Genomic DNA, 19449 nt, shown 5'->3' with positions numbered 1-19449 from the left:
GAGAATTTGACAGCCACTTTTGGAGAACACGGTAGAGTGATGCTAATTTTATAAGTTACCAAATCCAGTGGCTGGCGGCTATTAATTGTCTCAGAACGTAGCCAGAGGCTGGTCGCACTGTCTGCAAAAGTTGTGCAGCCAAAGCTCTGATAGTAAATGAAGCCCGAAGGCTGACAATAGGAATATACCTCATAAGTTTCACACCAAGCTAAAGATTTATTAACTCAAAGAACATCTGAGTAGATGACCAGCGCAGTTATTGTACTGTGAATCTTATCTAGTAAAACAAGAGTATTTAAAAAAAAAAAAAAGAAAAAACCCAAAAACAAGGGGTTTGACTCAGCCTCCTTGAGGAAGTTGGAAAAAAAAAAAAAAAGTATTTAGTAGTAAGTCTTCAAAAGTACTAAAAGAGTAACAATTTGAAAAATACACTATCGTTAACGAAAGGAAGTTAAGTGAAACATTGCCTCTTACATAGTCAGCTCAAGCAGCAGAGCTGTAAGTGCTTATAAAATCCTGCGAAGTATATAAAGACAAAATAGTGAATATTTTTACTAATTCTAAATATGCATATAGAGTAATACATGCATTTAAGAAATTATAAGAAAAAAAGGGAAGTTTATTCAATTTTAATTTCTCACTTATTAAAAGAATTTCCAATGGGGAGTTAAATGAGGCAAGAATTCATCATTCTCCCACTCTAACATGTGTTATCACTGTGCAAGTTTGTTTTAACATCTTTCAGTGTGTCCTCATCAGACAAAAAGCTGTGTGAGACAAGGAACCACTCAAGCCACAGAAGCAAAAGAACTGCTAACTTCCCTCACGGCTGTGAGTTCTACAGCCAGAGACTCCTCTCCAGTGTGAAACCAAAATGAAACACATTAAATGGTTTTGTTTTTTTGTATTACCAGAACAGTGTTATCCACAGTCAGCTATCCTAGCAAAACCTTGTAATAATTGTAATGGCAAGTATGGCTTCAGATGCAAAGGGGTAAGTAAGCCAGGAAAAAAAAAAAAAGGGAAAGCTATGTGAGCTTGAATCTAAATTTGTGAAATTGATATATAACAATAACAAAATAATTTCATTTTTAAAATGAAAAGGTTTCAAAAGGATGGCTGGCTATTTTACTAAGTATTTATAACTGTTGCTGTTTAATGCATATTTGTTTGTCCAGTGTTTAAGAATGCTAAGCCCCACAAAAGAAAATACTGCCTTTGAAAAATCACTAAAAGTCATAGACTAATCTGCCAGGCTTTGGGCTCTGCAATTTAAAAGTTAATTTAAAATAGCAGTTAAAAGTGCCATTCTTCAGTAGCACATTTGAAGTCCTAGAAAAAGCTCGCAAAATCGTATAAAAGATCCTGAACATCTGTTGATTTTGTGAGTGGCTAATATTTGTGAGCATATTTTTTGTAAATTGAAAGATAATCTAGATTTACGGAGAGTAAAACAAAAGACTGAAAAGGTGAGAAAAGATAGCCTAATGGATCACAAGCAAAAACTAACAGCATGAGAATCTTAGTCAGTTATCCTTTATGCTTTCCTCTTTCCTTTCTGCTCTGTTTGCTAAAAATTCTGCCAAGGTGAGGAAGAAAAGTACCCCATTTTACAAGCAAGAAAAGCTATTATGTGAGTGGCTAATATTTGTGAGCATATTTTTTCTGTAAATTGAAAGATAATCTAGATTTACGGAGAGTAAAACAAAAGACTGAAAAAGAGAGAAAAGATAGCCTAATGGATCACAAGCAAAAACTAACAGCATGAGAATCTTAGTCAGTTATGCTTTCCTCTTTCCTTTCTGATCTGTTTGCTAGAAATTCTACCAAGGTGAGGAAGAAAAGTACCCCATTTTACAAGCAAGAAAAGCTATCAGAGGTCCTGATCACTGTCTGGAGCCATGATGTGAGCTGCCAAAACTGGAAAATTTAATGTCTCTGCAACACTTCAAAATGCCTGTGTGTATGGTGTGTGGGAAAGGGACAGGTCAGGCCTTGCCCTGGTGAGACAGTGAACTGCTCCTTACCTCACCCCCAGAGCATCCCAGCCCTGCAGTGAGGTCCAGTCATGGACACAGCAGAGGCAGTGCTGCACAGAGCTCCAAGCCCAGCCCTATAGTGGGGCCAGCCATGCACACAGCAGAGGCAGTGCTGCACAGAGCTCCAAGCCCAGCCCTATAGTGGGGCCAGCCATGCACACAGCAGAGGACAGTGCTCCAATCTCCCCATCCCTGACTCCAAAGAAACCTGCTAGGGGATGGAAGGCCCAAGAAAGCCAAAAGAATTAACATTCCTCTTAGAATTTCCATAGATTCTGTCTTTCTTCTTTTTCTTCAAACCAATATCTCTCCACATTAGTGTTGTTCCTAATATATAAACCCACCAATTTTCAGTTTTGCCAGGTAGTTTATACCCTGGCCCGAAGTAAGTAAACTAAAGAAGAACCTTTCTACCATTGTAGAGGCCATAATGAATGCCACTGCAGATGCCATAAAAGCACAGCAAATCAAGATAAAGAGCATCTCACAATTAACTATAGATTTGCTGTATGCCGAAAGAGAAAGAGTATGTACAGTTATAAATACAAGCTGTTGCAATTACGTTAATCCTAACTTAAACAAATGTATGTAATAGTTTTTTGTGTTATTGCATTATTTACTGTCTGCAATAGTAGTTATTGTTATATAATATTATGTACTTAGAACTGTGATGTTTATATCCAATAGCAAAAGTATAAACTTAGATATAAAATAGAGAAAGGTATTTACTTTCATGACATACAAGATTTGTAAAGAATTACAAATTACAAAAGAAAAGGGGGGGATTGAGACTCTGAGCTTTTTGCCCCCTTCCACCAGCACAGGCGCCTGTCTGTAGCCTCCAGGGCTGAAGGCTGAACTCTTAATTCAAATTCAAATTGTAGGTAACAGCTCTGGCCTGATGGCTTATCAGCTAAGCATGCATTTGAAACCAGCACAGAAACTGCTGAATCATCCCATGAAGGACTGTCACCTTGGAGGAGGCTTTGGGGGTCTCCAAAGACCACCAGGACATACGGAGCATGCGTTGTGCACATGCTAATGATATTAATGACTTCCGAGAAATGATTTGTATAACCACTCCTATCCTGAAGAATGTAATTAATATTCATGATTTTACCTATAACTCTGTGTCTTTGGGGTACTGAGGTGTGTGTGTGTTTGGTGGAAACAATCCCCACACATCCGGTGCACCGAATAAAGCAAATACCCACTTCTCTGACTTGGTCTCTGAAGTGTCTCTGAGCTCGATTGGGGCGAATCACTGGAGATAAGGCTGTGTCTGCGTAGTCTGTTGCTGTTGCTAGAGGGTCCGCCGCTGCCTTCCGAAAGGTCGTAGTCACGTTCGCAGCCTGCCCTTCCTCCTAAACCTTGCAAGTTTTGTATAAGCCTTGTGTAAACAGGATACTTAAGTTCTGCTTATGCCAGCAGGAGGTCTTTGGCCTGTGGGGGCCCTGTTTTCCTGTTGCGATTTAGAGAATCAATCCTTATCTATCACAAGTGTCTTTATTAATGTTGATTTCAGCATGTTTGTAGTATTTACAATGTATTTTAAATTATTACCACACATTTTTACTCTTAGAAGCATTTTAATTTCTAGCTTTTGACTTTAGCATTAGATACCCGATCATGTAATACTGTAGTCACTTTAATAGAAAGCTACAAGAGCATTATCATGCAAGGCATAATAATAACGGTGAGAAGAAAATAAAAGAAATTTTAGACCTTCATGTGTAATCCACATAAATACTTAATTCTCCATCATAATTACACCATTAGAGGCATTGTAAAACACCATGCCATGTGGTTTTATCTATACTGGATAAAAATATTTGAGTTCACAATACGGACTGCATTATGTGTGCCCTGATTCCAGCCAGGACAAGGTTAATTTTTGCAGTAGCTAGAAGGGGGCATGGGTAGGACCCAGAGGTTAGTCGTCATTGCTGGGGATGGGGGAAGGGAGTCTCTTCTGGAGTGAAGGGGTTCCTTCTGGTCGGGGTAGTGTGGCTGAGGTCAGGTCTGGCTTGGTGAGCATTTTACATGTGAATCAGTCTCTCTCTTTTGCATACATTTGTTATTAAGCTCCATATGAAGGGAATATTCCTTTCATAGATGCGTACTTATTGGCATAAACCTCTGAGTTGTAAATTTAGAACTGCAAGAAGGATAAACCTTCCTTTCTGCAGTACAACTCCATGAAATCTTGTGTTCTTGCTTTTTTGCTGAAGAAGGGTGTGGTGAGTTGACTATGGCTGGCAGTTAAGCCCCCACCCAGTCATTCACTCATTTTCCTCCCCACCAAGGTGGAAGAGAAAATCAGAACAGCAAAAGCAAGAAAAACTTATGGGTTGAGACAGAGACAGTTTAGTAGAGTGGAAGGAAAAGAAAGAAAAAACAAACAAGAGATGCAAAGGGAATAACTCACTATCTCCCACCAACAGACTAAAGCCCAGCCAGTCTCTGAGCAATGGCTGCTTTGGAAACACCTCCACGTTTATTGCTGAGCATGATGGTATAGGGTATGGGACATCCCTTTGGTCAGTTGAGGGTCAGGTCTCTGCTGCGTCCCTTTCCAACATCTTCACCACCTCTAGCCTGCTCACTGGGGTAGCAGAGTGAGAAACAAAGAAAGCCTTGATGCAAAATTTAGCAATAGCTAAACCATCAGTATGGTATTTGCATGGGTCACAGACCTAAAATGCAGCACCATACTGACTGCTATGAGGAAAGCTCTATCCCAACCAGACCTGGTAGAAAAGGCAATGCATTTTGATATTGAGATTGAAAATAGTCTGCTTTATATGTTTTCTGTAGATATATGAATGCTGTTTTTTCTTTATTTAGCTGATAGAGGATGAGGTTTATAAACAGAAATGTGTTGGATTGTAACAACTGTTTAAAAATAGGTACAGCACATACAGAGGAAAAAGGAGGATAAAAATGTTTTGAGAGAAGAAACAAGTATGAATGTGGCTAGAAAAATGCTACAGATTTCACTTAATGTTAAATGGTAATGTGTTCATATGCAAAACTACTTTGTATCTCGGTGTATTTGCTCATGGTAAGCTACAGGTTTTATTGTTCATTGTTTTCATTAACATTTGAGAGCTTCACATTTTGACATATGTGACTGTCTAGAAGCACCTTTTTACTAAAAATGAAAAATCTAAGGAAAAATTAAGAATTTTTATTCATTTTCCTTGGCTAATACTGATTCGCCCCAAGAAGTGGCCTTGCAATTCCCCTTCTCTTCTCTGGAGCCCCCAACCCCTGTTACTAGTTGGACTTGTTGATGACAGCGTCTCTTGAAGATTTTGTTCTCGGCCTTGGTTCCCAGGAAGAAGCAAGATAGGAGAGGGGCCTCGTAGCCCCCAGGCCTTGGAGCTCTGCAACGGCTTTGGTCTTTCTAGCTGGGGAAAAGGGTAGGCAAAAGTACTGGCAAGGTTACAAATATGGAAAGGGAAAAAGGGAAAAATCACTCCGGCGTCACTACCCCCTTTATTTTTAGAGACTTGGGGGGTTGTTTGGGGGGTTGTTTTGGGGTTTGTTCCTTAGGTGTTTTTGGGGTTTTTGTGTGTTTTGGGGGTTTGTGTTTTGTTTTTGTTTGGGGTTTTCTTTTTTTTTCTTTTGTTGTTGTTGTTTGTTTTTTAGGGTTTTGTTCTTTGTTTTTTGTTGTTTTACATTTTTTATCCAGGCCTTGTTCGGTAACTATGAAGTAAGCGTACCGAAGGCATAACGAAGGTGCCGTGAGCTTTTGGAAAGCTCCTTGATGTAGAATTGGAGTTTGCTTCCAAATTTGAACAAAATCCTTCTTCGTGTTTCTCACTTGGATTTCCGTAGGAACAGCAACTCATGTTAACAAGGGTAAGGCTGGTAGGCAAGGAAGAGCTATTTTGTTTTGCAAAACCCCAATAGACAAATTGTGGACTTGTTGTAAGGCCGCAATTGTGTCTGAAATTGGCTTTTCAAGATGTTCAGTCATCCTTCACGGGATCAAAGGTTCTGTTCGGAATGACAGCCTCGAGGGCACGGGCTCGATCTTGATTTAGGGGGCCAAACTCACCAGACCTCGTGGGTCCATACTGGACACCATTTGTGCAAGTGGTTCTTGTGGAGAGCTTTTGGATACATTTGGGATGAAAGTTATATGCAGATTTGGGGGCTGAATCTGAATTGTGGTTCTGAAGTGCGCAGATAACGGGCACAAAAAGAGCAATGGAAGTGGCACGATCTTGTTTCGGATGGGCTTTTGTCTTCTAGCTGTTCCAGGAGCAGAGGTTTTCTTCCCTCTGGAGCAGTGAACGGTGGCTTCTCTGTCCGTAACTTTGCCTTCGATGAGGCTCATCGGGACCTGGAATGCTCCTTCCGACTTTGTTTCTAAAGCCCCCCTTTTTCTGTTTGGCAGAGATTCAGTCTCCGGCCTGGACCAGATGGGCAGGTGTATCTGGAGAAGAGGACGAATCTCCGCAGCTTCTGCAAAGTGGAACTTCAAAGCTGCTCGATACCTTGGCAAGGTAAGCTACTTTCTCAGCTGGGCGCTTTTCTTGTCACAGACATCATTTGAGCAGCACGGCCTACTGTGCAATAAATATTTCAGAAGGACTTCTGTTGTCTCTCTGCCTCGGTTGTATGCGGATTTTCGGGAAGGCTAGGGGCAAGGCTTGAGTGTACGTCTCGGATGGTTTTCACCAACTGGACTCGTCAGCGTTTTGAGGGTTCCATTCACACGTTTGGCCTTACCCCCTTGTCTGGGGCAAGCAAGGAATGGACAGACCTCAGGCAATTCCCAAAAGCTGACGAACTTTTCTGATCGCTGGGGGGGGGGGGACCGAGGCCAAAGAAAGCCCGAGCCTTGGAATGATAGGGTTGAGCGAAGCTTTCAGCAGCTGCCTTGCTGCGTCAGTGCCACGGGGGTGAGCTTCAGACCGTCTCCTCTGAGCGTTCATCTGACACCGGTTCCACGTGTGTCATGACAGTGTGCCTTGAAGATTTTGTTCTCAGCCTTGGTTCCCAGGAGGAACAGAGACAGGAGAGGGTTCTCGTAGCCCCCAGGCCTCGGAGCTCTGCAATGCCTTTGGTCTTTCTAGCCAGGCGAAAGGGTAGGCAAAAGTGCTGGTGAGGTTACAAGTGGAAGAAAGAAAAAAGGCAAAAATCCCTCTGCCCCTCGGTTCCACCAGCTTACGTAGCTTGCCGGTGGTGCCAGTGACGCTGCTTGTGTCAGCTTCCCTAGCTGAAGTCAGCAGCCTGTCTCCGGGCTTCCTTCCCTGAGGCGCCGTGGTGTCCCAGGGGGAGCCTGGCTTCCAATCCGAGTTCCACAGCGTCAACACACCAGGGTCTCCAGGGTGCCCGGCACGGGGTGTCAACGCACGGGCAGCCCCGCCGCCGTGTCACAATGGCCCCCGGCTTGTACTGGCCCCGGGCTCCCAGTTGGCCCTTGGCTGCAGGAGCGGGTTGCTGGGTGGCCGGGAGCTCCAGGCCCCGGGGGGGGGGGCTGGGGCGGGAAAGCGGCAGGGATGAGCCGGTGGCCTGCACACTGTGCTGCAGCTGCCCATGCCGGGTGACACTGAGCCCCTGTGCGAGCCAAGGCAGGCAGCTCTCTCCGGCGAACAGCCAGGGCCGTGCTGCCCCCCCCAGCAGCTCCCTGCAAAAGCGGGTTTGGGCATCTTGGAGGCCCAAAAGCCAGTGGCAGGCAGTCTGCCGCTCCGATTTCTGTCGAGAGGTGAGCCAGAAATGTCCCGTTTGGGGGAGGGGGGGGATGACGGACGGGGGAACAGGGGAACGGGGGGGGGGGACGGGGACGGTGCCCCTTTCCTACAGTTACTGCCATCTCGGGAACACAGCCGGAGTTGGGAGAGGGGGCGTGGAGGGGAGGGGAAGCTGGGAGGAGCAGGCTGCGCGGCAAAGCCCCGCCCCCGCCAAGCGGGCAGAATCGGAAAGTCTCTGCTCGGGGCTCTCTGCGCTCTCGCACCGCGTCCAAGCCCACGGGGGTGGGGGGCGAGGGGGAGGGCGCTTCCCTATGTCAGCCGGGAGCCCGAGCAGCCGCAGACTCATTTTACATAGAGGCCGGCGCCCCACCACAAAGTGACAGTGAGCCCCGCACCTGCCGTCCCCCGTGGCCGGCCTGAGCCCTCGGAGCTCCGCCTCCCCCGAGCGTCCCGCAGCTTCTGCGGGCGCTGCACCCGTGGGCAGCCCCAAAAATGCTGCATTTCCTGGCGCTGAGAGCTTCCAGCAGGCCGCTCGGCTGACCGTGGTAAAGACACTTCGCATGGCTGTCACCTGTTGCCTGCCAGCGCCGAGCCGAGCCGAGCCGAGCCGAGCCGCCCCGCTCCCTGGCCCCGTGGCCCGGCCCCCGGCACGCCTCCTTTCGGGCCCCGTTTGCCTTTATGAATTGGCCCTTGCTGGCTGCCGTAGTGAGCTGTTTCCGGCTACAACGTAACTCGCTGCCCGGCAGCGGCGCCGCCGCCCCGGAGTCACGGAAATTCCCCCCCTCCGCTGCGGGCCGAGCCGAGCCTGCATGTGCCTCCGGACCCCTCCGTGCCTCGGCCTCCTCCCCTGATGACAGTGTCTCTTGGAGATTTTGCTCTCCACCTTGGTTCCCAGGAAGAGTAACGGCCTTGTGCCTGCCACAGCTGGTGTGTGACGAAGGCTTTGCACCTGTCACCTATTATTCACTATTTTGGGAAAACTTGCTTCTATAGCCGGCCATGTCTTGGACACTCCTCTCTTGGCATGTGTGGCCTGCCAAGTGGAGTTTGGCATATCTCCACAAGAATTACAGGGGAGCAAAGGTGGGTTGCAAGGAGGGACCAGGTGTGTGGACTAGCATAAAAGAAGGCTCTGAAATGTCTGAGTTCCGAAGATCTTCCCCACCGTGAGATCACATCGATTGACACAGAGGCAGAGGAACGCCTTCTGGACGGGACCCCCAGAAACGCTGGATGTCTGTGGACCCGTGGTGGTAGCTATAAGACCCCTTTTCTTCCCTTTCCTCCCTTTCTTTCTCCAACTCTCTCTCTCTCTTTCTATCGCAGGCCGCTTTACGGGCTAAATTAATAAAGTCCCTCTTTGGATTGAAATTTAATTCCCTTGACTTGTTGAATTATGTTGTGCTTTTTTTTCTTTTTGCGTTCTGAGATCATAGCTGGTACAAACCATCATGCGTTGGCTTATAAGTGGACTGTGACAGGCACCTGGATGACACCAAATCCCGCCCGGCACGCGGCGTGTCCCTGCAGCCTCGTGTGCCTTGGCATCGTTCGGGAAGTGTATGGGATACAGAACCTGCCCACTGCCTGCGTTTTTTGAAAATCCAGTCCATTTCCTTGTCTCCTTGGGATGTTCCTGTTCTCCTTGGGCAAAGTGCAGTTAGGTTACAGGGGTGTGAGGAGAGGAAAAACCCTGAAACCATTTCTTTAATGGAAAAATATCCAGTTCTTTCCAGCACAACTTGAGGCTATTTCCTCTTGTCTCATCCCTTTTTCCTGGGAGTGAAGACAGAGAAAATGTGGCTAAACCAACCTTTCTGTGACTTGTTGATTGGGAGTACTTGAGCATACTAGCTCAGTTAAAGGGGTCCCGGACCCCCAAACTCAGTTCGGGATCGGGTAGGCTGCTTAAGCGGACCCCGGCGAGGCAGCCCACTCTCGGGCGGAAGCGGGGCGGCCTGGAGCTCGGCAGAGCTCCCGGAGGAGCAGTGCAAATCAGGGATCGAAAGCAGACACAGGAGATGCAGGCAGTCAGCCCAGTGGTCCAGGGGATTTATTAAAAGGTAAGGGGAGATGGAAGAGGGAAGGAATAGGGCTGGATCGGCGAGCTCAAAGCGGGGTTTCTGCGTTGCGTTGCGGCTTATATAGCAGGGGAAAAAGGGAGGGGAGAAACCGAAAGAACCAACAGGGTACGTAAAACTCTGGATTGACAATAACTTGATCTTATGGGGGAACAAGGGGGGAGGATACAGAACTTTAAATTTTCCAATCAGAGAACACAGCAAAGGCAGACAAAGGAGAACTTTCTAGAATTAATATGGGAGGGGAGATGAGGTGGGCCAATAGCTTTACTTCAAGGCTCTCTGGGAGCACCCCCTTTAGGGTTGCTTTATTCCCATGACTTGTCCCGTGGGGCAATGCCACTGCTAGGGACGCTCAGCTGAGCTAAAGCTACCGCAACACTCAGTGTTCTATTAATGCTGTCTTTTAATGCAATTATGGATTGGAATTCCAAAGTAAATTCTAGATGAATGATAGAAGAAGGAGAATTCAGTAAGAAGTGAAAATCAACTGTGCCTGAAATGGCCCTGGTTATTAGTGAAGGAGATTGAGATGGTTGTGTACATCCATGTGGTGTGTTGTTTGCGAGATAAATTGCATGGTCAGAGACTAATAATCAGACCCTCCTAATGCTTTGAGGGTGCTGGAGGGTGTTTTGATTTTTTTTTCAAAAATTTGATTCTTTTTTTCTACTATTGGACTATCAGAAATTTGCTGGAATAATAGTCTGAGAACATTCTGATTTCTCTTGATGGTGTTTGGAGAGTGCAGGGCCAATTAACAGTTTACAATATACATAACTAATCCGGGGGCCGCAGGGGATCATGGTCTGTCACCATGACCAGCAGGGCTCTCCCTGTGGCTGCCCATCCAGCCGGCCACGGGCTGGGCCACGGCAACAATTCCCTGTTTCTTATTTACAACAAACAAAGAAGAGGAACGTAATATAAGGAGTATAACTGCAAATGAAAGAATTATAAGTATTAAACTAAGCAAAATCCGAATAACTGAATGCAAAATGCTGGGCCACCGCAACAGTTGGTCTCGTCAGTTGTTTTTTTCTCAGCAGAAAAGTCTGGAAGAAAGGCAGGGAGAGAGAAAACATTTGGTTGGATTCATCCAACAGGCACATCTGGCAGAGGACAGTCAATGACTGGAGTGACTTTGCTCCAAGAGGACCAGCAAAGCCTTTTGAATTTCAGCAGCTGCCTCCTTAGGGGGAGGATTTTTACAGCCTTCCAGCCCTTCAGCCAGGCACATCGTGCTTATTTTCTTTTGCAAGGTTGCCAATAGATCATGGCAATGCATCCCTTTGCCCAGAGAGCCTCACAAAACGTCGTGTTTTATGGAAAATGACACTGCAAAGGCCACGTGGGACGGCAGGTTACAGCTTCTGAGCATTCCCCACTGCTTGCAACACAGGACAACACAACATTTGTAAGGACTAAACTGTAAAATAAAAAAAGTAGCAGCAGTTCTAGGAATTTTGCTGGCAAATACAGGTCACAGGCCCAGCATGCAGTCAAGAATTCAAGTGCTGCTCAGCTCTAGCCAACTGACTCAGCAGGTGCTGCCCTGACTGGGCAGGTGTCCCCCATGTCTCCCTCTCTCTTTGCTCCCGAAAGAAGTGCTGATGGGGAAGCAAAAGTCAGGGAGCTGCAGGGCCAGTTCTGCCTGGTGGCTTCAGAAACTACAGGCAGGGCTGCGAAACAAACACTTACTGTTCAAACTTGAGGTCTTCTTGTCTTGTCTTCTTGTGGGAAAGGTGTCACTGGGAAAGGATTCTTCTCATCCCCCGAGGATCCCTGAAAAACCACAGAGAGAATGCTGGTCAGAGAGAGATGCATAAACCAATTCCAAAGCCCAGCTTCCCTAAATTTCAGGGGAAAATATTCATTTGTCCTTGGCAAAGTCTATTCTCCAGGCTCTCCCCTCCTGCCTTCTTCACCAACAATCCCTCCAGTAATGGAAATGGAACCTTGGCTTCTCACCTGGCAGCTCACAATGCTTAGCTCCATTCAGCTTTTCCCAGGCACAGAGGAATTCAGCAGCAGGTGTCCTTGCTCAGTGCCTAGGAGAGCAGTGAGGGCTGCAAGCAGGAAAATGATGGGGGAAAAGCAAGCAGTTAGAAGGCAGCTACTACAGTGTGCACAGTCTGGCCTAACACACACAGCCCCCAAACATCCCAGAGCCCACACCCAGAGCCATCAGTAAACAGCCATAGAATACAACTTTATAACCTGGAAATGCAAAGCTGCAAGGGTCATGAACAAGTTTGTCAGCAAACTAAAAAACCTTAGGCCCAGGTTGCAGCCAAACCCACAGGTTTGTTGTTTCTTCTTTTTCAACAAACACCCGTTGTTTTTATAACCACACTCATTTGGACACCAATCTTGTCTTTGCAGTTGCCTACAACCAGAAATGGTTACTTATCTGGGAGGATGTTTCTGAAGAGAATCACATAGCACACGGGGGTTGCAGGGAAGCTCCTGCCAGGTCTCCTGGATGCCAGTGTTGATGCCCTTTGATAGTTCCTTGTGATGTTTCTCCACTTTCCTGTCCTCGGATAACAAAGGATCCTGGTTCCTGGCAGGGTTATCCATGGCAGGCAGGTTGTCAGTGTCTCAGTTCTGGGTCTCTTTTGGCTTGTGGTGGTAGAGCTTGGTGCACGTTGTGCAGTAGTCATGCCTGGCAGCGGTGGCAGCACAGGGGACTTTGACACAGAGCACAGCACCATCCCCAACCTGATCAAGAGCCCTCTCTCCTCCAAAACACCTCCGATCCTTCCCACTCCAAAAGCCAGCACATGACTAAGACAGCTGCTCATTTTCCCTGAGAAAAAGGGAGGAAGGAAATCCAGAATTAAAGCTCTTCCATTCCTACAGCCGTTGGAATATCCCTTCCCTCAACTCCACATCAGCCCCAACGCCTCTGGGCTTGAAGAAGATGTCAGAAGGGAAAGACTCCCTACCCTTACCCACCAGCACCTACAGAGCTGCTTTCTGCACTGCTTGCTTCCAGTATGTTGTAGCAACATGGGGTTTTAGGATTCCATGTGCTCCTTTGTCCCTCTGCTTTGTATACCATTGGTTCATTTTGAAATATGCTCTGCTGTACCCGAAATCTATTGGTGGGTTCCCTATGCCTGTCTTCCCTTCAGACTCCCCGGGACTGGCTCTAGGGGAGACAGTCCCTCCCCCTGCCTTTCCCTTTATAAGGTGATGTTCAGATCAGCTCGAGGTCTTCCATCTCTGGGCTGCTAGCATCTGCTACCTGTCTTGTCTCCCTTCCCCCTTCTCCTTCCCTGCAACCCCCTCTCCCCCGTTACCCCAAATAAACCTCCCTGCTAGAACAGAGATGGAGTCCAGTTCTTCCTTTGCCTCACTATATTCCTGCTTGAATTGACGTGGTTGAAAGACTCACGCCATGCTGCGGAACCTTGGGGGTCGCCCGCCCCGAATCCGGTGGAATTACACAAACCCGGGACCCCGGACTGGGGGGGAGCCGGCCTGTGCCACCCTCCCGGACCGTGATACATCAGTATGTAAAGGCCAATCTGCAGCATTTGAAGTTGCAGAAGTCACATGATGTTAGAAACTACCTCTCGAGTATCAGGACAGGAGATACAGTTCTTTGTCTCAGCCGTCTGAGGAAAGACTTAGATTTACACATCTTTCTGACATCCCAGCACTGCATACTCACTTCAATTTCTTGGAGTCTTTGTTTGCTGGAGGCTGAAATCATTTTGTTGGGTTTCTTTAAATTCTTTTTTCTTCCTGGGAGTATCCCCCTTGTCTTCTCTTTAACATGGGAAGAAAAACAAAAGGAAAAAGAAAATCCCTCAGGCCTTGAAGTTTCACATAAAGGCCAGTCCCTCCTCCGGCCGCTCCCTGCGGGGCCCCGGCGCTGGCCCACTGGGCCCAGCCACTCTGGCTGAGGCAGCTACCACTGGTGGACCAGCTGTAGGGGTCCAGCGGGGGGCAGCGCAGAAGGCACCTGCAGGGGAGGTACCCTGTAGGGCAGCTGCTGCTGCGGGGGGGCGGGGGGATCCTGCTTTTCCCATTTGCCCTTCTGCTTTGCTCTGACCTTCCATGACTGGGGGTGGGTGGGTGGGTGGTTTGCTGTTCCGATTCCTGTTCCTTTACTACAGCTTTTAAGGTGTCCAGCACCAGCCTCCACGTAGTCATCAAATTCTTAGCAGTTTCAGTGCCCCGGGAAGCAGAGTCAAAGATAAGCTGTCCCACTCGCTCCCAGGTTGTCGTACTAAAGGCATTCTCTGATGTAGCTTTTAACCCCTGGCTTTTACACCATAGCAGTAAAGCTTTCAACGTGTGTTTATCATACTTAATACCATGTTTGGCTAGCATAAGTGTTCACATATTTACAATTGCCTTTTCTTCTTGGGAAATTTGATTTCCCATCGTCCCCAGCTGCTCACCTTAAAAGATTGAATTGGGTCCAGACCTCTCTGCAGCTCTGCTCCTTGAATACCTCCGCTGGGTTCCTGTCTCCTTCGCAGTTCTACACGCAGCTGAACGTTCTCAGACCGCCACCTGGAACCATTGTATCACGTCGGGGTCACCAGATGTCGCTGTTGAGACGGGCACATCATTCACATACAGCCACACGCAACAGCTCCAAGCAAAAGAAAGAAGGTCTTTATTACTACAAGAGGGTTTTTTTATACTATTTTTCAGTATTCGCGTTACATGTTCATTGGTTCCTAACTCACTACATTACAATATCATTGGCTACCTATAACTAGCACACATTCTTGCAAAAACAGCCTCCCTCTTGCAGGTGTACATTCCTTCTTATGTTGTTTTTGCTTCTTGCTTCTGTCGGCGCTAAGATTCTCACGGGTACAAGCTGACTGTGCCAAGGTGGGTATCTGTGAGTGAAACAGGCCAGCTGTCAGTTCCCACAGAAAAGGATGTGGGTCAAACCTACTTTGTGGGAGGTGTCTGGAAGCATGGACAGGTTTCACTAACATCATCTTGTGTTGGACAGGGCTGCCTGTGATGGAGGTGAAATGGCATTCAATAAAGGATACTGTGTCGGTCATGAGCTGGATCTGCTTCCCTTTGGTGTGATTGTGTAAACTGGGAACTGAGAAGAATGTCGTGTTTGAGTCTGGAGCTGTGGCTGTGCTCTCTAAGTTGATCTGCTTTGATAACTACAGTGTTAGGAAGGTGTCGGACTTGACATTGTGGGAGCTATTTATTTGTGGAATGTAAAGAAGTGAGTGTTCTATTTTCCTATTTGCTAATGGAGAGGCTTCTGATTTAAATGTGAAAAGAAAATGAGACATTTTCTTATCTTCATTGGTTGAGAGATGATTTTACACATTTAATTACATTTTATTATGGGTGTGTATTTTCATGTCCACTAATTTTTTTTTGTAATTGCTTCCAACATCTTATTTCTTTGGTTCTGAATGGCCCTATTTTGAATACATGATAACTTATTGACAAGCTAATTCTCTGTGTTGCATTTCATAATAATAAATTTTATGTTGTTAAATATTATGTCATAATTTGGTTTTATCTCATTTTGTGTGATTTTTGATGGCTTTTTGATTTTTAGCTTTTTTTTGTCCCTATATTTTAAACCTCCCTTGAGACTCTGTATGGATTTGTCTTGTAATAAAATGAGTAATATTTGGAGCGAGGTGTCTTGCATTGCAAGGCTATTTTTCCATGTTTTAATTGAAAAATACATGAGATGTTTTCTTTAAATTCTTGCTCCACCTTTTTTTTTTTTTGTTGGAGAATGCTAAAACAAGAAGTATCAAAGGGAACCATAAGGTCTATACATAGGCTTTTAGAATATGTAAAATTATAAAATGTGTCTGTGTTCTTTAGGAAGGCAAAACACCTGCTTTCACAGTACTTTTAGGCTTGATTTTGACTCTTTTGAAGAAAGCTTTCATACAGTGGAAGTCGTTTTCTCTTTAGCCTACACCTGTTAGAGGCCTGGCAATGACTGACACGGTTGCTGTGGCTGTATGATTGTCCAGGTGAACAGCAAGTGCTTCTCTCCTATTTTTGAAATTGTCTTTTTTTTTTCTGATACAGTTTATTCTTACTATATATTTAAGTAATGTCCTTGATTTTGGTAGCAGTATTCAGAAGGCACTGTGTAGTGTGGATTGGGAACAAGTGTCTAGTCATAAAGGTAGTGAACAGGTTTAGTGCAAGCAATAAAATGTTTTGAAGATTTGTGGAGAAGGTGGTTTTAGCTTGTGTTTAGTAATTATGGAACATGCTTAAGCTACTTAAGGGCCGACAAATGAAAACTTATTTATTCCTGAAAGTTATGCTCAAAAAGGGCAGTAAGTAATTTCTTGTGCTGGGATACACTGCAGGCACCTCGATAAATGTCCTTCCCTAGAAATTAAAATCCCTGTCAAAGTTCTTGCCCTCTATTCTGCCTTGTTACTGAGCAGAGGAAGCTGGATGTAAAGGAAGTTTGAAAGCCTCTCTCCTCTCGGGTTCTGCACTTAGTGACAGCTTGTTATTAATCTGCAAAGCATTGTCCCAGGAATTCTAATTGGTGGGTTACAGCATAGCAAATGTTCATACTCAGCAGGAAGGAGTTACTGAATATCATTTTCAGTAACCTTAATCAGGAAACTGTTTACTCTTTCTCTGTCTGGTACATGGGTATTGTTTTCCATTGAATAATTAGTGGTGGCATTTTGCTTTCATTCCCTTTATATTATTTCCATTTAATTCCCTAAATTCTTTAGGTCCTGCTACTTTTTTTAATAGTTGGAAGATCACAAGCCTAAACTGACATCAGAAAAATTGCAGGAGTTGCCTAGCTCAGGATTTTTTTTTGTCTCTTTCTGCTTGCTGTTCCCATCTAATATCTGTTCTTTTTAATGCATATTTACAGGAGTGCAATTATTAGTGCTCAGGGAAGATTTGTGAAGCACTATTTCTCTGCCTTGGTTGTCGTGTCACAGAATCCAGCCAGAAAATTCCCATCTGTAGCTATACAAACTTCCAGGTATTGGTACAAATAATAGACAAAGTCCACAAAATACTGTGCCTTGGTGAGGATTTCCCATGTTTGTAAGATCTGTGTGAACAGATAAGAAAATGGTCAGATCAAATAAGTATACATTTAAATCCAGGACTGCATTGCTTTAAACTTTGAAAAATTCTGGGTTTTGATGATGATGCTACCGCTTTTTAGACTACAAAAATTGACAATTCGGACCTCACAACTTTTAGGCATTTTCCCAAACACTTTAATACAAATGGGAGATTAACTAAAGTGTTTAGCCTTATACCTGATTGTAGTTCTTACTTGGATGTAGAATGTCTAATATATCCACAGCCAAGTGAAATACACTTTTGCATTAAACCTGACTCATGTGGCTCAGTTCTAAAAGTCTTAGTGAACTGCACCTCCTGGAATATCAATGTACAGAAATTTGGATTCTAAATGGGCTAAGAGAAAGGAATGAAAGCCTATTGACCATTTCAATGTCATCTTACAGGAAGCACATCTGTCATTTTGCTGAGTGAAGGATTACTGTGTTGACCTTCCTTCCCTGTGCCCTTGGCGAGGCACTGCAAGATGATTCAGAGGATTTAGTTTGGCCTTGGTAGGAAAGGCTCCAATGGCTCAGATGGTGGGTGATTTCTTGTGTGCCTTCCATGTGTTGTTCCTGTCAGCCAGGTCAGAGGGACAGTTCAGGAGAACTGAAACACTAAGAAGAAAACATACATCTGCAACTTAGACAACAAACCGTGCATCATGCTATCACTACACTGTTACAAATGTCATCACTGCATCTTAGCTGGGAAATGTTTCAGCATCATCAGCAATGACAGTTAAGGAAGAGCCAGTTTTCTTTAATGCCAATTAAATAATAAATTAAATTCCACTTACAAATATTAAGGATTGTTGTTGAGAATGTGCTGTGTACATGCCATTGTGTTGGTTTGAAAACAAACCAGTGGGAGATCACAAGTCAAGACTGAAAGTAAAAATAAGTGAAATAATACAAGGAAAAGCACTGACAAAGTCAGATAACAACCTAACACCCTGTTAGGGTGGTGGTAGCAGTCCAACTGAAGTAGTCCAGTTGAAGCGGTGATCCTGTGAAGGTCTAGTCTCCAGCTGCAGATCCAGTGGTAGCTCTTGTCCTCTGGGAACCCAGTAGACAGGGCTCACCCAGGCAGCTCCAAGGCCAGGCCACATCCAGGCGGGAACACCCGGCTCCTCCCCCCCGGGCAGAGCATCCCACAATGGGATGAGACAAGCCCATGAGTCACACGGTGGGTCCCCGATGGCCCACCGTCCACCATCCGGGGTGGGCCACCAGCAGGTGATAACAGCTAACGGATGGCCCATTGCCTGCGATCCAGAGTGGGTCACCAGCAGGCGATAGCAGCCAACGGCCCACAGCTGGTGGCAATAGAATACCCAAATACATCAATATTGCAACCCAGGACATTATCCACCCCTTATTCTATTACCATCTACAGAGTTCTCACTTAAGATAAGGTCACCTTGTGGTACACAACGGGTTTCCCCATCTGCCTGCATCACCCACCAAGTATAACCAGGTCCTTGGGCAAAAACAACCCCACGGATGGGCTTGCCTTTGCCTGAGGTGGGACTAATCCAAACAGTCTTTCCTAAAAAACCTCTTATGTGTACCACAGGGACTTTATCTCCATCCACTGTGTGCAAAGGTTTGGACTGGGCAGGACTGGCTCGATTGATAGAACCTCTTGTATTAACCATCCAGGTGGCCTTTGCTAAGTTCAGTTCCCAATTTTTGAAGGTTCCCCCACCAAGTGCCTTCAAAGTTGTCTTAAGTAGTCCGTTGCACCGTTCAACTTTCCCGGCAGCTGGTGCATGATAGGGGATATGGTATATCCATTCAATTCCGTGTTCTCTAGCCCAGGTGCTTATGAGGCCGTTCTTGAAATGGGTTCCATTGTCAGACTCGATTCTCTCAGGGGTACCATGTCTCCACAGGACTTGCTTTTCCAGACCCAAGATGGTGTTCCGGGCAGTAGCATGAGGCACAGGGTAGGTCTCTAACCATCCTGTGGTTGCTTCCACCATGGTCAACACGTAGCGCTTTCCTTGGCGTGTTTGGGGAAGTGTGATGTAGTCAACTTGCCATACTTCCCCATACCTGTACTTTGACCACCGTCCACCATACCACAGAGGCTTCACCCGCTTGGCCTGTTTGATTGCAGCGCAAGTCTCACAGCTGTGGATGACCTGTGAGATGTTGTCCATGGTCAAGTCCACCACTCGGTCACGAGCCCATCTGTGCGTTGCATCCCTCCCTTGATGACCAGAGGCATCATGGGCCCAACGAGCTAGAAACAACTCTCCTTTGTGTTGCCAGTCCAGATCCACCTGTGACACTTTCACCTTGGCAGCTCGGTCCACCTGCTCGTTGTTACGATGCTCTTCATTAGCCCGACTCTTAGGTACATGTGCATCCACGTGTCGAACTTTCACGGTCAGCTTTTCTGCCCGGGCGGCGATGTCCTGCCAAATCTCAGCGGCCCAGATGGGTTTTCCTCTGCGCTGCCAGTTGGCCTTTCTCCAGCGATCTAACCATCCCCATAGCGTGTTGGCTACCATCCAGGAGTCAGTGT

General features: G+C 46.0%; 2 long non-coding RNA genes across 3 annotated transcripts in view; one reads left to right on the top strand and one right to left on the bottom strand.

Annotated features, from left to right (window-relative positions):
* LOC146425500 (uncharacterized) overlaps positions 1 to 19449 on the top strand; it is an 865580-nt gene that overhangs the window by 399525 nt on the left and 446606 nt on the right. The window lies entirely within an intron of this gene.
* On the bottom strand, positions 10854 to 13611 carry LOC146425509 (uncharacterized). Of its 2 annotated transcripts, none has more exons than XR_014846647.1 (3): positions 13511 to 13611; positions 11800 to 11897; positions 10854 to 11613 (listed from the first exon to the last, which is right to left on the bottom strand). It is a non-coding gene; the product is annotated as an uncharacterized LOC146425509 (long non-coding RNA). The 2 variants fall into 2 exon arrangements; XR_014846648.1 differs by lacking the exon at positions 13511 to 13611 and adding an exon at positions 12197 to 12509.

The sequence above is a fragment of the Lichenostomus cassidix genome, chromosome W, assembly GCF_008360975.1.
Source record: "Lichenostomus cassidix isolate B80296 chromosome W, HeHo_3.0, whole genome shotgun sequence".
Classification (NCBI taxonomy): Eukaryota; Metazoa; Chordata; class Aves; order Passeriformes; family Meliphagidae; genus Lichenostomus; species Lichenostomus cassidix.
This window is presented reverse-complemented; position numbering and strand designations above follow the sequence as displayed.